At 39.3% G+C, this 15,675-nt stretch overlaps 1 pseudogene; it reads left to right on the top strand.

The window, feature by feature from the left end:
- Positions 1-5,510: 5,510 nt before the first annotated feature.
- LOC105550441 overlaps positions 5,511-15,675 on the top strand; it is a 47,642-nt pseudogene continuing 37,477 nt past the window's right edge.

The raw sequence follows: 15,675 nt of genomic DNA, 5'->3' as shown, positions 1-15,675 counted from the left end.
CTTTTCTTTTCTTTTCTTTTCTTTTCTTTTCTTTCGAGGTGGAGTCTCACTCTGTTGCCAGGCTGGAGTGCAGTGGTGTGATCTCAGCTCACTGCAACCTCCGCCTCCCGGGTTCAAGCGATTCTCCTGCCTCAACCTCTCAGGTTGCTGGGACTATAGTGCATGCCACTACGCCCAACTAATTTTTGTATTTTTAGTAGAGACAGGGTTTCACCATGTTAGCCAGGATGGTCTCAGTCTCCTGACCTCATGATCTGCCTGCCTCGGCCTCCCAAAGTGCTGGGATTACAGGCGTGAGCCACCGTGCCCAGCCAGGAACAGTATTTTTAAAATGCCATGTGAGCAGGGACATTGCCAGGCTTATTGCCTCCCACACTGAGCTAATGTCCAGCACATAGTAGATTCTGGACATTAGCTAAACATTTGTGGACTGACAATCCAAAAGAAGAGAGTGAGATGGAACATACTTCTGAAAGTCATCTACAGCATTATCAGAATAAAATTCTTTTTTTTTTTTTTTTGGCCTTCATAAAATGCCAGAAGACATATCCTCTATGAAATAGTATCAGAAAACAATAGTGAAAAACGGATGAGATACTGGCAGTCCAAGCACCCAGTGACAAAACACTTAAATTACCACCTGTGATTACTTTGAAGGAAGTGTCCATTGAAGGCAAGGCTTTAGGAGACATCATGTCTGCTGCAATTGATCTTAAGTGAGGGCACAACCAGTCAAAAACTGTCAGGTGGGCTGGCTTTTTCTAAGTGCTAATTTTATCATCCAAACCCTGGTGAATATGTGTGACAATGGATTCTAAGGGTGTTAGATCAGGAGGCAGGCACGTAATTTTAGACTGGCTGAATTTCTCTATTGGCATGTGTCTATGAGAAATTCTGGAATCAGTGAGCTAACTCAAGCAGCTGAGAATAGTTCTAATTGTCGGCTGGGGTTTAACAGTGTCCTAAAGCTGAGTTAAGTTGAGATAAGAAAAATTCCTTGGTATTCTATGAAACAGTGATTCTCAACCCTATGGACTTAGTGCCCCCTTTTATGATAATTTTTTATAACACACCTTTTATTATTCTCAAATTAAATTCATAGTTCATATGACCTACCTATACATTTGTTTAAATCAACATTAATATTCTAACTATGACATAGAGAAGAAATAAAAGGAAAGTATTAGTATTTCTACATGTGAATTCTTAGGCACAACTCTACTAGAAGACACAATAAAGTAGCCATGTGTTTGTATATATGTGTGGAATCACCTATGACTACAACAACTCCATATGCAGACTTACACAGATGTGTTGTTTTGAAGGTAAAATTTTGCAGGCAGTATTGCAGTCAGTGATGTGATTTTTCCAAAATGATGAAACAACTCTCGATAAAGTTTTAAACAAAATATAGTAAGAGCTGTATGCATATAATTCTTGTATTACAGAAAATTTAGTGTGTATTAAAACCTCCCCAAAATGCTTTTGTGTTTATATATTAAATGGTGTTAGGTTCTAGGTTCAGATCATTATACAGGTTTTTCACATAGAGTCATATCTGGGAGAACACTGAATGTTATGCAGGATGCAGGACAATTCTTTGTTGAGTCTGTCCCTTGAATTGGTATATGGAGTCTGATTTAAGACACACCAATAGTCATGACCCCTCACCATAATACTGTTTCAAATCTAGAGCTCCTATCTTTTCCCAAAAAGAGCCTGCGTTACTTACTGAGACAACTGTGCACTGGGGGAGGAGAAATAACTTTCAGGGATTAGTGGACGCTGGCAGCTCTGAGCTGCCACGAATCCCTGAGATCCCAGAACATTACTATTATTAGTGGAATTTAACTTATAGGGGTCAGGGCATAAATAGAGTTGATCTTAAGTCCATCTCAAAAGGGGTCTTGACACTTAAAAAACCCATCCTATGGTTACTCCCCTTATTCCAGAGTATAGAATTGGGATAGTATACTCAGCAGCTGATAGAATTCTAGCGTTAACACCCTAATTCAAGTAGTAAGTGTTATTATGGTAGAAAGGGTCCCGTAGAAGGTCTCTCACAATCAAAACAGCAAACCAAAAGCAATGCTGCATTCCTGGAAGAATCGTAGAAATTGGTGCTTGAAAGAGCTTAAAATACTTAAAACAAATGAAAGTAGTAATCCCCATCTTATCTTCATTGAACCTGACATTAACTTTTGCTAAAGACAAATAAGTCTTGGCATTACAAGCTTAATCAGGAAGAGTTGACAATTGTAGCTATGACCTCTTCACCGGATCAAATCAACAAAATATCACATATTGTATATAGTTATTGATCTTATAAATGCACTTTTTCTCTACCTATAAGCTGAGAACACTAGAAATAGCCTACTTTCACTAACGAGGACAGCAGTACACTTTCACTATCTTGGTGTGCAGGTGTCCTGTGTGCCAAAGAGTAGTAGATATGTCTCATAAAAGTGCACAGTCCTGTCACCTCAGTAAAGTTTCTGGGATCCTAATTATTTGAGTCACATCAGGATATTCCCTCCAAAAGGAAAGATATCTTGATGCACCTGGCAACTCTACTTTGAGAAACACACAATACTTGGTGGGATTGTTTTCATTTGGAGTTAACATGTGCCATAATTGGGTGTACTGCTCTGGCCTCTTTACCAAGTAACTGATAATGCCATTCATGTTTAGTAAGGCTTAGTGTGAGAGAAGCTGTCAGCTGGTCCCGGCTGCAATGAAAGTACCTGGTCCTTGAGTCCCAGAGGATACAGTGGTGGTTGAGGTATTCATGGTGAATTTGGAACGCTGCTTAGAAATCTGGGGCAGCTCTAAACAAGACAATCACATCAAAGCCTCTTTGGATTTTTTCACAAAGACATTCTCTCCTCAATCTTCACCTGATAAAGACTATTCACATGGCCATAGGACACTAAATGATTAATCAGCCTGATTACTCATCACAAACAGGATGCTTCTTCTCTAATCCACTGTAGGGTAAAGTTGGGAATGACCTGTGCTTCATCATCAGTGAAAGCAAAAACTGAGTTTCATCTGAAGTAGGCCCTTAAAGCACAGTGGCTCATTCTTCCAATGCATCAGTTCATGCTGTACACTGGCTCCTCTCCCTTAATCCATGTATATGACTTCATGATCCAGTATCATCGGTTAATTGAGAAGGAAAAATTCAAGCCTGATTTACAGATGATTTTGGAATATATACTGGTGCTGGCAAGAAGTAGACTGCTATGGAATTAGACCTCTGCCCAGAAGTGGCCCTTTCTGGTAAGAGGTTCCCTTTCTGGTTAGACAGTTCCCTTTCTGGTAAGAGGAACTTCAAGCAGCAATGTGGTTATCTGCTTTGCCTGGAATGATAGAAGATCAAAGGCAAAAATAAACAATGATTTATGAGGCAGGCATGGTAGCTCACTCCTGTAATCTCATCATTCTGGGAGGCTGAGGCAGGTGGATAGCTTGAGCCCAGGAATTTAAGAACAGCCTGGGCAACATGGTGAAACTGCTTCTCTACAAATAATACAAAAATTAGCTAGGCATGTTGGCACACACCCATAGTCCCAGCTACTCAGGAGGTGAGGTAGGAGGATCCCTTGAGCCTGGGAAGTAGAGGTTGCAGGTAGCTGAGATCATGCCACTGCACTCCGGCCTAGGTGACAGAGCAAGACTCTGTGTCACAAAACAAATAGGCTGGGAGCAGTGGCCCACACCTGTAATCCCAGCACTTTGGGAGGCCGAGGTGGGTGGATCACCTGAGGTCAGGAGTTCGAGACCAGCCTGACCAACATAGTGAAACCCCGTCTCTACTAAAAACACAAAATTAGCCGGGCATGGTGGCACATGCCTGTAACCTCAGCTACTTAGGAGGCTAAGGCAGGAGAATCACTTGAGCCCAGGAGACGGAGATTGCAGTGAGCCAAGATCGTGCCATTGCACTCCAGCTGGGCAATAAGAGCAAAACTCCATCTCAAAACAAACAAACAAAAAATCCCCCCAAACAACAACAACAACAACAACAACAACAACAGAACAACAACAATGATTTACGGGCGCTATCCAATGGTCAGGGACTTGGGAATAATGCTCATTGGAAGAATCAGTAACAAGGAGATTTGGGTAAACTATATATATGAGCTTCTCAGACTAGATTCAGAATGTGAAGTCTTTATGTCACATTTGAATGAGCTCCCAACTCTCTACCCTACCCTCCAGAGAAATAATTAGGTGAACAAGTGGACCTGCATAATGAATGTCAGTCAACTTTTTTCTCCAGTCTTCTAATGTTTAATGGGCACAAGTACAAACAAGCTATGATGGTAATAATGGAGATTATGTATGAGTTCAGCAAAATGGACTTCCCCTTATCAAAGTTGATTTCATGATTGCTACTGCAAAGTACTTGTACAAAATAGGTTATAAATTAGTCTGAAAATACAGTGGCTTAACCAAAGCAAAAGTAATAGGAATGAAGTGTGATTCTCTTACATATAAAAATGCCAGTAGAATAAGGAACTTAAATCAACAAGCAAAAAACAAATAACCCAATTAAAAAGTGGACAAAAGACATGAACAGATACTTCTCAAAAGAAGACATACAAGCACCCAACAAACCTATGAAAAAATGCTGAACATCACTAATCATCAGAGAAATGCATGTCAAAACCACAGTGAGATACCATCTCACACCAGTCAGAATAACTATTACGAAAAAGTCAAAAAATAACAGATGCTAGTGAGGCTGCAGTGAAAAGGGAAGGCTCATACACTCTTGGTGGGAATGTAAATTAGTTCAGCCACTGTGGAAAGCAGTTTGGAGATTTCTCAAAGAACTTAGAACTACCATTTGACCCAACAATCCTGTTACTGGGTGTATACTCAAAGGAAAATAAATCATTCCACCAAAAAAGACACTGGGGACTGCTAGAGGTGGGGCAGGGGCTGAAAAACTACCTATGGAACTATGTTCATTACCTGGATGATGGGATCATTCATACCCCAAACCTCACCAACAGGCAATCAAATCATGTAACAAACCTGCACATGTATCCCCTAAATCTAAAATAAAAGTTGAAATTATTCTAAAAATTAAAATTAAATTAAAATCCCCGTAGGTAATACAGGCTTTAGAGTTTTGGGGATCCTGATTCGTTCCGACTTGCTTTTCTGTCATTTTCAAAATACGATTTTCGTTTTGTGGTTGATGGCAGCTACTGTAGCTCCCATAATTGAGTCCACAGTTTAGCTGGATAAAGTCAAGAAATTAGCATGGGAGCCCACTACTTCCCCTTAAGGGCATGAACTGGAGATTATGCGTCCTATTTCCTAGAATTTAATCTGTGAGGTCAAACTGTGAATGAGGCTGGGAAATGTCGTTTTTATTTTGGGCAACCAAGTGGGCAGCTAAAAAACTCTAATATTGTGTAACAAAGAAAGAATATAGCGAGAACAACTCATGCACCAATGCTCAGTACTACAGAACTCAGCACTGAGACCTTGAAATGCGGCACACTCAGGGGTCTAACAACACTTCCCACTATGGTGAAGGCAAAGGTAAGCATTTATTCTGAATATGGATTTCTCTTTACTACTTACCACGTTTCTGCCAGCAATACTACCTATGGGTTTACTGAAAATCTTAATCCCCAACATAGTTTTTCACACAACATTGCTTCTGTCCAAATAATTTATTTTACAGCAAGAGAAGCAAGAGTGATCTGATACCACTGAGATATACTTATCTCACCATGTATTCATTTTCCTAAAGCAGCTAAACTTACAGAATATAGAATGGACTGCCTAAGATTTGATTATCTCTGGCCGGGTGCAGTGGCTCACACCTGTAATCCCAACACTTTGGGAGGCCAAGGCTGGCAAATCACCTGAGGTCAGGAGTTTGAGACCAGCCTGGCCAACATGGTGAAACCCTGTCTCTACTCACAATGCAAAAATTAGCCAGGAGTGGTGGTGTGTGCCTGTAATCCCAGCTACTCGGGAGGCTGAGGCAGGAGAATCGCTTGATCCCAGGAGGTGGAGTTTGCAGTGAGCTGAGATCGAGTCATTGCACTCCAGCCTGGGCAACAGAGCAAGACTGCTTCAAAAAAAAAGAATCCATAGGGAGCTAGAAAACAGGGGAACAGGGATCCACCCCACGAGAATCATGCAGTAATGCCTTATTTTAACAGCTATGCACGAGGCCTACAGGGCAATCAGTTGAGATGGGAGTAAGAGGATGGTGGATGCCATAATCTGAATGTTTGTATTCTTCAAAATTCATATGTTCAGCCTGGGCAACATGGTGAAACCCCGTCTCTGCCAAAAATGGAAAAATATTAGCTGGGCATGGTGGCGTGTGCCTGTGGCCCCAGCTACTCGAGAGACTGAGGTGGGAGGATCACTTGGGCCCGGGAGGTGGAGGTTGCAGTGAGCTAAGATCGCGCCACTGCACTCCAGCCTGGGAGACGGAGCCAGACCCTGTCTCAAAACAACAATATAAAACTTCTTTGTCTTTGGAATTTACAAATTTTATTAGCATGTGTTCAAGTATACATATCTTTTTCAGTGCCTGACTACATATCTATTTATAAACTTCTTTTTGTTGTTTACTTTATTTTTACTTCTCTTCCTTTTTTGCCTTCTGCAACTCATTTTTTAATTACTTTCATCTATATTTCATGTTTTAACATTTTTTCTTTTTTTTTGAGATGGAGTCTCACTCTGTCGTCCAGGCTGGAGTGCAGTAATGTATGTAATCTTGGCTCATTGCAACCTCCACCTCCCAGGTTCAAGTGATTCTCCTGCCTCAGCCTTCTGAGTAGCTGGGATTACAGCGTGTGTCACCACACCTGGCTAATTTTTCTTTTTTTTTTTTTTTTTTTTTTAGTAGAGATGGGGTTTTGCCACTTTAGCCAGGCTGGTTTCAAATTCCTGACCTCAGGTGATCCCCTACCTCGGCCTCCGAAAGTGCTGGGATTACAGGCACAAGCCACCACGCCCGGCCTAACCTTTTCCTAATAATTTTCATCAGCCTGTTTGTTCTCCATTATGGGAAAACTGACCAAGACCTAATTTACACATTTAATTTTTCATAATTTGGTACTCATTCAATTGCAGTCTATTTTAACTGGGTTTGTTTGAAATGTATCTCTTGGGCCGGGCATGGTGGCTCACACCTGTAATCCCAACAATTTGGGAGGCCGAGGTGGGTGGATCACCTGAGGTCAGGAGTTGGAGACCAGCCTGACCTACATGGTGAAATCCCATCCCTACTAAATATAAAAAATTAGCCGGGAGTGGTGGTGCGTGTCTGTAATCCCAGTTACTTGGGAGACTGAGGCAGGAGAATCGCATGAACCCGGGAGGCGGAGGTTGCAGTGAGATAAGATTGCGCCATTGCACTCCAGACTGGGCAACCAGAGTGAAACTCCATCTCTAAATAAATAAATAAGAAATGTATTTCTCTTTCAAAAAATTCTCAGATTGTTTCCTTTGAGCAGGAGTGGAGCCTGTGGTAGATTTCTATCTCCCTGGAGCGAGTCTTCAAGCAGGCTTCCTCTTTGTTGAGTGGTTTTGAGAGCAAGGCCAGGCATGTCTTTCCCTGGGGGCAGACCTGTGAAGAAGCTTCTTCCAAGGTGGGAGGCTAATGTTGTGGACCAGCCAGTTCTCATAGCAAGCAAAATGATATGAGTCAAAGCTATCCTCCCTACTCTCCCTACAGAAAATGGGGAAAGGTATACTGCTGACAGGTTGGCTTTTCTTTCTCATGTTAGTGCAGGGAAGAGTCCTTGAGTCTTGAGATATCGAGGTGGGATGATCTTTATTTTCTAGAGTAAGTCAAAACTTACCCATTTTATGTTTGCCTAGGCTGTGTCTGTAGGGGGTTGGATAGGGAGGTGATCAAATCCTCACGCTTACGTTACCATCTTGGCTTCATCCAAGGAAGAATCTGCCCCTGTCGCATGGTGTTAAGTAGAAAAGTGAAAAAAGAGGATGTGCAATTAGAAAAACAGTAACTATAATTTATTTTTACTTTTTCTGTTGAAGTATTTCATATATACTATAAGGTACACAAAAGCTTAAATATATGGCCTGATGAATTTTTTTTTTTTTTTTTTTTTTGAGACGGAGTCTCGCTCTGTCACCCAGGCTGGAGTGCAGTGGCGCGATCTCAGCTCACTGCAAGCTCCGCCTCCCGGGTTCACACCATTCTCCTGCCTCAGCCTCCCGAGTAGCTGGGACTACAGGCGGCCGCCACCTCGCCCAGCTAGTTTATTTTTTTTTTGTATTTTTTAGTAGAGACGGGGTTTCACCGTGTTAGCCAGGATGGTCTCGATCTCCTGACCTCGTGATCCGCCCGTCTCAGCCTCCCAAAGTGCTGGGATTACAGGCTTGAACCACCGCGCCCGGCCTGATTAAGTTTTTACAAAGCGAACATGCCTGTGTAACCACCATCCAGGTGAAGAGACCTTTAAGAGTCCTGGCTGTTTCCTATGTGGCTCTGGAAATCCAGCCATCAGACTGAAAGAATCTTGGACTGGACTCCTGAATGATGACACTCCATGTGAGGGAAGAGGGTGGTACACAGGGAGGAGCAGAGAGGAGCCAGACAGTGAGTGAAGACTTCTTGGAACTTCTAGCTCAGCTTCGTGCTAAACGCAGCCGAGTGAGTGACCAAACCTTTGCTACATGGAGCACAAAAACTGCTCAGCTGAATCCCACTTGAATACCTAACCTACAGAATTATAAGAGGTGTATTCTTTTTCTTTGTATACATCGTTTTATTCTGATACCATCTGAAACTCAGACAAAAGTTGCAAATCCAGTACAAAGAAATTGTCTTTGTATCATTTGAGAGTCAAGTTGCTAACTTGCCCCACAACTTGGAATATTTCATGAATTCATAACCACAGTACAACTGTCGAAATCAGAAAATTAACACTTAAAATCTCCTTTACAGACAATGGATGCCACACAGAATCACCTGTTAAATTTACTTGTGACATCTCCTTAGACTCCTTCAGTACCAAACAATTCCTCAGTCTTTCTTGACCTCCCAGACCTTGATATTTTTGAGAATTACTAGCAAGTTATTTTGTAGAATGTTCTTCAATTTGGATTTGTCTGAGGGATCCTCATGAGTTCAGGTATTGAATCCTTGTCAGGAAGTAATGCTCTGTTCTTCCTGTATCATCCTATCAGAGGGCAGAGAACTTAGATTTGTTCCATTTAACTCTGATAACTTGATTAACATGTTGTCTGCCAGCTTTCTCCACTTTACAGTTACTCTTTTTCCCTTTATAATTAATAAATATTTGTAAAGTGGTACTTTGAAACTATATAAAGTTTCACCAAAATTCAGTCTATTAGTTTATGTTCCAAGCAGTCTGTTTTCTTATTAAAACAGACCCCCTTTGGGGCCAATGGAAACTTCCTTCAGATTGGCTTCTGTGTCCCTTTGACATGTCTCCATCATTTTTTAAGTAATTTCTTTCTCAGTGGCACAATAAAATGTTCCAGGGTCATCTGTACCCTCCCTATACCACTCTGGAATCAGCCATTTTTATAAGGAGTTCTGATTATTTTTCGTGGAGAATAGTATTTAGGAGCCAACTTCTGGACACTTGGTGTACTCATTATACTGGGGAATTGCCATTCCAGGTCAGAATTTTGAAATGCATATATGTTATGTCTACATTTACTTTTATACACACTGAAATCCAGGGATTCACACTTGTATCTCTAACTGCAATCCAACACAAAATGTGCATTCCACTTTTCCTCCTTCACATATCTGTAACTCTCTTCTCTGACAATGAGGAATCTGGCAGCCATCCATCATCATTAATATATTTTGTTGTTTGATTGATCTTCTGTTATGTAACCATCCTTTCACTGCCACTGCTGCATGTTTAGCTTGTTTAAGTGATAGCAATAAGGCCTGTATAGCAGAAGTGAGGGGAGCAAGAAGGAAGGTGGTATAAGATGAAATCAGCATTATACTTTCAACCTGAGGAAGCTAATTGACAAAAAAAAGATAAAAGCATTATATCACTAGTATCCTAACAGTAAATCTTTGTTCTGATTCCAGAATGAAACAAAAATAGCTATCATATAAATGTCAGTTAAATTTAAATTAAATGAAGGCTGATTTTATACATGGACTTTGTCTTCATACATATGCTTTTTTTTCTGGTATTTTGTCTTTTGAACTACTTTTGTCTTATTCATCTTTGTATGTTTCATAATACACAGCTGGTATGCCATACATTTTTAATTATTTAATTCAAATTTAAAATTTTAATTTAAAAACATAATAAATTTAAATTTGTTTGTAAAGGCACAGCCGAATGTTTTTATTTTCTAAATAGATATTGATGAATTTTTCATAAAGGAAATAATGATTTGCAATATTTCAGAGGAAATGGGATTATTTTTATATATCTTAAGATTTTCTTTTTTAAGCAGTCTATTGTTTTAAATATGTAGCTTAGACTCTTAAAAATAACATTTCCTTCCCCTAATTACCAATGTATTTATTTTTTCCTATTTGGCAAACATTGATCTGAAGCTTCCAAAGTTTACAATAGAGCTGAAATCAACCCACACCATTCCCAAGAATTAAAATTAACATGGACTTTACTGCATTCATTGTTTTGGGTCTCTTTTCAGAACTATGTAATATCTTTTTCTAGAGTATAACAATAGGGTCTAGTCAGAAAATGGAAACCCCTTCAAGACTTATAAACCGAGAGACTCAAATATGAGAAACTGATTCCATAGGTGATGGAGGAACTGAGAAGCTGCACTATCCCAGGGGGTAGTGTGACCACCAAGATATTAGCAGGGGCAATGCAGTGGGGAGCTCTTCCCAGAGTGTAGAGGCCAGAGTGCAACAGGGAACTAGCACCACAATTGGGACTTCCCAGGGAGTGCTAGGACCCCGGAGGGAAGGAATGTCCAGTAAGAGCTGCAGCCACGGAGGAATCACAGTGACTGCTGGAGATAGCACCTGAAGCACCCTTTTTCCTACCTTCCAGTCTTTTGCCACTGCCTCCCATTTGGATGAACCTAAGCAGTTAGTAAGAAATCCTGGGAAACACAATTCTCTGTGATGCAGAACAGAGTAGGGCAATAGAGAGAAAGAGATGAGAACAAATGGCAAATGTGGCACATTGAGGTATTGTGTTCCTTAGGTTTCCATACCCCTAGTATGATTAAGCAATTACTGGGACTGATACTGGATGCTAAGGACAAAAGGGAGAAAAAGCCAAAGAAGGCAACTAAAGAGAGAGGAATGTATGAAAGAAAAGAGAAAGGAGAAAAATAAATTTCAAAAGAAATCGAAATAGAATTTTGTCTGGAGGCTTACCATACAGGTTCAAAACAAAATGAAAAATACACAATGTATACAAATAACCCTAGGGTGCTGCGGGAGATAGCAGATGCCATAAAAACAAACCACTCACGGCATTTTTGCCATGCAATTAAAGTAACTTTTGCCTATCCAAATTTTCATGTCTGACATAGGGCATCCTCATGGCTTTTGAATCCTCCCATCTACATCAAAATTATAAGGGTGTGGGGTGAGGAAGAAAATGCTAACATCTGTTTCTATTTCAAATGCCAGTCATGTGACATAAGTAACATGGCCTTATCCCTATAGACAAATTATGAAGTAGGGAGCCCTGCAACAGATGGATAAACCTCAATATTTTTATGTTGGAATGAGGGAAGGTAAAGGACCCTTTTTTAGCCTGCCACTTGAAGATTTTCCAAAATGGAGATAATTCATTTTCTACCAGAGAAATACCACATGTGGTAGCAGTCCTAGGATTTAAAACTCAGAGTCAGTTCCTGGATAAATAAAGCAGCAATATCTTCTCTCATTCTAAGAATTTTATTTAGTTTCATTCAGTCTTTTCTCTGTTCCTAATCCTTACAGCATTCTCAATATTGAAATTAAAAGTAGTTCTTTCTCTTAAAGTATGGGAGATTCATGAACTATGACCTTCTTTGCAAATAACATTTTGTAAAATATGCTAATTTTGGGAAATTTGAAAGTATCAAAAAAGCCCAAAGAAAATAAAATAAATAGTAATTCCTCCATTGTCAGTCACTATTAACATGTTGAGGTGCAACCTTCTAATTTCTTTTTTTTTTTTTTTTGACATGGCCGCTTATTTTAATAACAACGCATATACCATGATATCACCATGGAATGTAAATTCAGGATAGACAAGAGAATTTCACAAGTGCAATGGCATTCTGTAGTATATAAAAGTTTGCGTATAATGTCTGGTCAAACTAGCCTGCTCATAAATCATTAATCAATTCCATTATAAGTAATTTATTTAGTTTAATGTTTACGATTCTTATGGATAGAATAAACGACACACACATTTTTAAAGTTTCTTCATTTACTTTTGCTTGAGTGCTTAAAATACATGCTTCTATTTCAAGATGACATTTAAAAAGTATTCTAATATAACAGCAGCAGAAATATAATTCTGCAATTACAAAAGAACTAAACTAGAATTCATAAATTGTTCTCATGCTTACAATTGTGATTCTTTAACAAAGACTATGCAGCTCTATTGTAAGCTTTCTAGATTTGGTTTAAAAACACACACACATATATATATATACTTTCAGTTGTGGGAGGCTTTACAAGTTATATTCCACGCACTTTTTTGACAGAGTTCTAAGGCAGAAGCCAGTCCACACGACAGGCAGAAAAAAGTTAAATTAACTGGGGCAAATAAGACTCATATAACATCCAAAATATGCGAGCTTCTGCAGCAAACTGGGAGTACTTCAGGGTTGGTCTGCTATCCTCTTTAGAACTAATTTCATCTAAACAGTTTAAGAAGCTGGACATTTCAACACCACCAAGTGGATTTAGGTGACACGTTTCTTTTGTGTTAACTTGACTCCCCCAAATGACTTCGTTAGTAAACCAGTGATTACTAGTAATTCAGTCACAGGCAAATCAAACCTAAAGAAAGGAAGCCGATATTCAAAATACCATGTTATCTTCATCTGAACCTACTCAAATAGTTTATTTTCAACATTAATATGTAACTTCGATAATGAGATGTTTAACTGAAGCGAGCTCCTCCAACAAGATCAAGACAGTATCTCTTCTTCTAAAGCTTAGGTTTTGCCCACAATTCCCGATACATGGAATAGCCCATACCAACAGTCATTGATCCTACAACAAAGCCTTGGGCTGCCACACGCATGTGGTTCAGATGAAGGGACATTTTATTATTTCCCCTGCTCTTCAATCTGTATAATCCATATGCAACGATTGCTACAAAACCTGCCATTACCATACGGACAAATGGTGCCTCTCTAGCTTTTCAAGTAAGTTTGGATGCCTGATCATCATATGAAGAAAGGGAAACATCTGTTTCTGTTGACATAGTGATAGCTCGAAAAATCTCCCTAGAGTGAGAAAACCCATTTTTTTTATATATTCATAGATTATATTTTTTAAAAAGTTTCAGGCAATCTCTTACATACTCTTTTGTCACTACCAATTTCTACTTCCTAACAGATTAAAAAGATCAATAACTTAAAAAAAAATTTTTTTTTGAGACAGAGTCTCTTTCTGTCACCCAGGCTGGAGTGCAGTGGCGTGATCTCAGCTCACTGCAACCTCCGCCTCCCAGGTTCAGGTGATTCTCATGCCTCAGCCTCCCGAGTAGCTGAGATTACAGGCATGTGCCCACCTCCCGGCTAATTTTTTTGTATTTTTAGTTGAGTTGGGGTTTCATCATGTTGGTCATGCCGGTCTCAAACTCCTGACCTCAAATGACCCACTGCCTTGGCCTCCCAAAGTGCTGGAATTATAGCAGTGAGCCACCATGCCCCACCAACAACTTTTTTATGTGATAAAATGCTTTCCTACCTCATGGCGCAGCAGAAGGTAGACATTATCGCCCAGGTAAAAGATCATATTTAAATTAATCTGTCAACATATTGTGACTCAAATATTCGGTGGATATATGCTGCCAAGGAGATTTTTCCCTTAGCTTTAGAATGGTCTCTTAGATTTAGAATCTGCCTTTAAAAGTAAAGGAAATCTATCTCTTACTAGCTTTTTAATATATGGGATTCTAAGTGCCTATCCACTTGTCTGGATGTCTGCTCACCAGTTCTGTATTGGACTGACAGCAACTTCGGAGCATTGTGCTAAGGTAGCCCAGTTCCTAGTACAATGCCTAGAATAAATTAAGGGTTCAATAAATATTTACTGGCCTGGCGCGGTGGCTCACGCCTATAATCCCAGTACTTTGGGAGGCTGAAGCGGGTGGATTGCTTGAGGTCAGGAGTTCAAGACCAGCCTGGCCAACATGGTGAAACCCCACCTCTACTAAAATACAAAATTAGCCGGGCAAGGTGGTGGGTGCCTGTAATTCCAGCTACTAGGGAGGCTGAGGTAGGAGAATTGCTTGAACCCAGGAGGCAGAGGTTGCAGTGAGCCGAGATCATGCCACTGCACTTCAGCCTGCGTGACAGAGTGAGACTCTGTCTCAAAAATAAAAAATATAAATAAATAAATAAATATTTACTGAAGGAATGAATAAAGCATTTCACTGATGTCACTGGTAGAAAGCGAATCAACCAATGATTGAGTTCTTACAATGCACCTGGTATTACACTAGATAATGGGGATAGAAGTAGGAATGAGGAACAAAAGAATTATAATTAGAGTACAATCCAATTGGAAAGAGAAAATACATGCAGATATAAAGTAAATAAAAATAATTAGGTAATTCATTCAGTTGACTCTACTAAGTAAAATTTTCTATTACGTTCCACAAGCATTTATAAAATTCCAAGTTCTAATAATGTCTTTTCTTAGTTTTTCACTTAGCCTACATGTTATTCCATTTGTATTTATTCATTTTAAAATGTATGTTGCACCTCCCAAAAACCTGGATTAACTGGTGCGATTTGTTCATTGAGTATAAGTCATGGCACATAAAACTCATTTCTGTTTTTCATAGCATTGCTAAGTTGATATGATTATAGGAAAGCTATAGACATAATAATTTTTTTCTCCAAGGACTTTGGCACAGAAAATATTCTTGTGAATAAGATGGTTGAAAAATAGGAATGACAATAAATTTTAGGCGGTTTTAAATCTAGTTGTAGAATGTGCGCAAACATGTGATTAATGGTTGAGGAGCGAGCTTGGAAAAGTCTCTCATCAACTTCCACAGGAATCTATTCAAGGCACTTTAATATTCGACAATCTTTATAAATGTCCCTAAGAATTTGGAGGAATGTTTGCCACTATTAAGATGACACAAAGTTTATAGGGATGACAAAAACCTAGTTTTAAAGTGATTTCAATAGACTGAGATATTAAGCTAAATTTTTTAAAAAGAAATTTAATAGTTCTAAATATAAAGTCCCACATATATGTCTAAAAATAACTCACCATCATAGCCAGGGGAAGGCCTGGCTTGATAGAGACTAGGTTAAAAAAAAAAAAAGAAAAGAAAGCTAGTAATATTCAGCCAGTAGTAGTTTATTTGTTTGTTTGTTTGTTTGTTTTAAATAAAAGGGAATGCAACAGCCACACTAATGTTTTTTAAAGAATGCATTAGAAAAGAGGGAAAATAATTTGTTCTCTGTTGTTTTAGAAGCTAATAG

The sequence above is a fragment of the Mandrillus leucophaeus genome, unplaced genomic scaffold, assembly GCF_000951045.1.
Source record: "Mandrillus leucophaeus isolate KB7577 unplaced genomic scaffold, Mleu.le_1.0 Scaffold484, whole genome shotgun sequence".
Lineage (NCBI taxonomy): Eukaryota > Metazoa > Chordata > Mammalia > Primates > Cercopithecidae > Mandrillus > Mandrillus leucophaeus.
The sequence above is the reverse complement of the archived record's forward strand: the minus strand, read 5'-3'. Positions and strand labels throughout refer to the sequence as shown.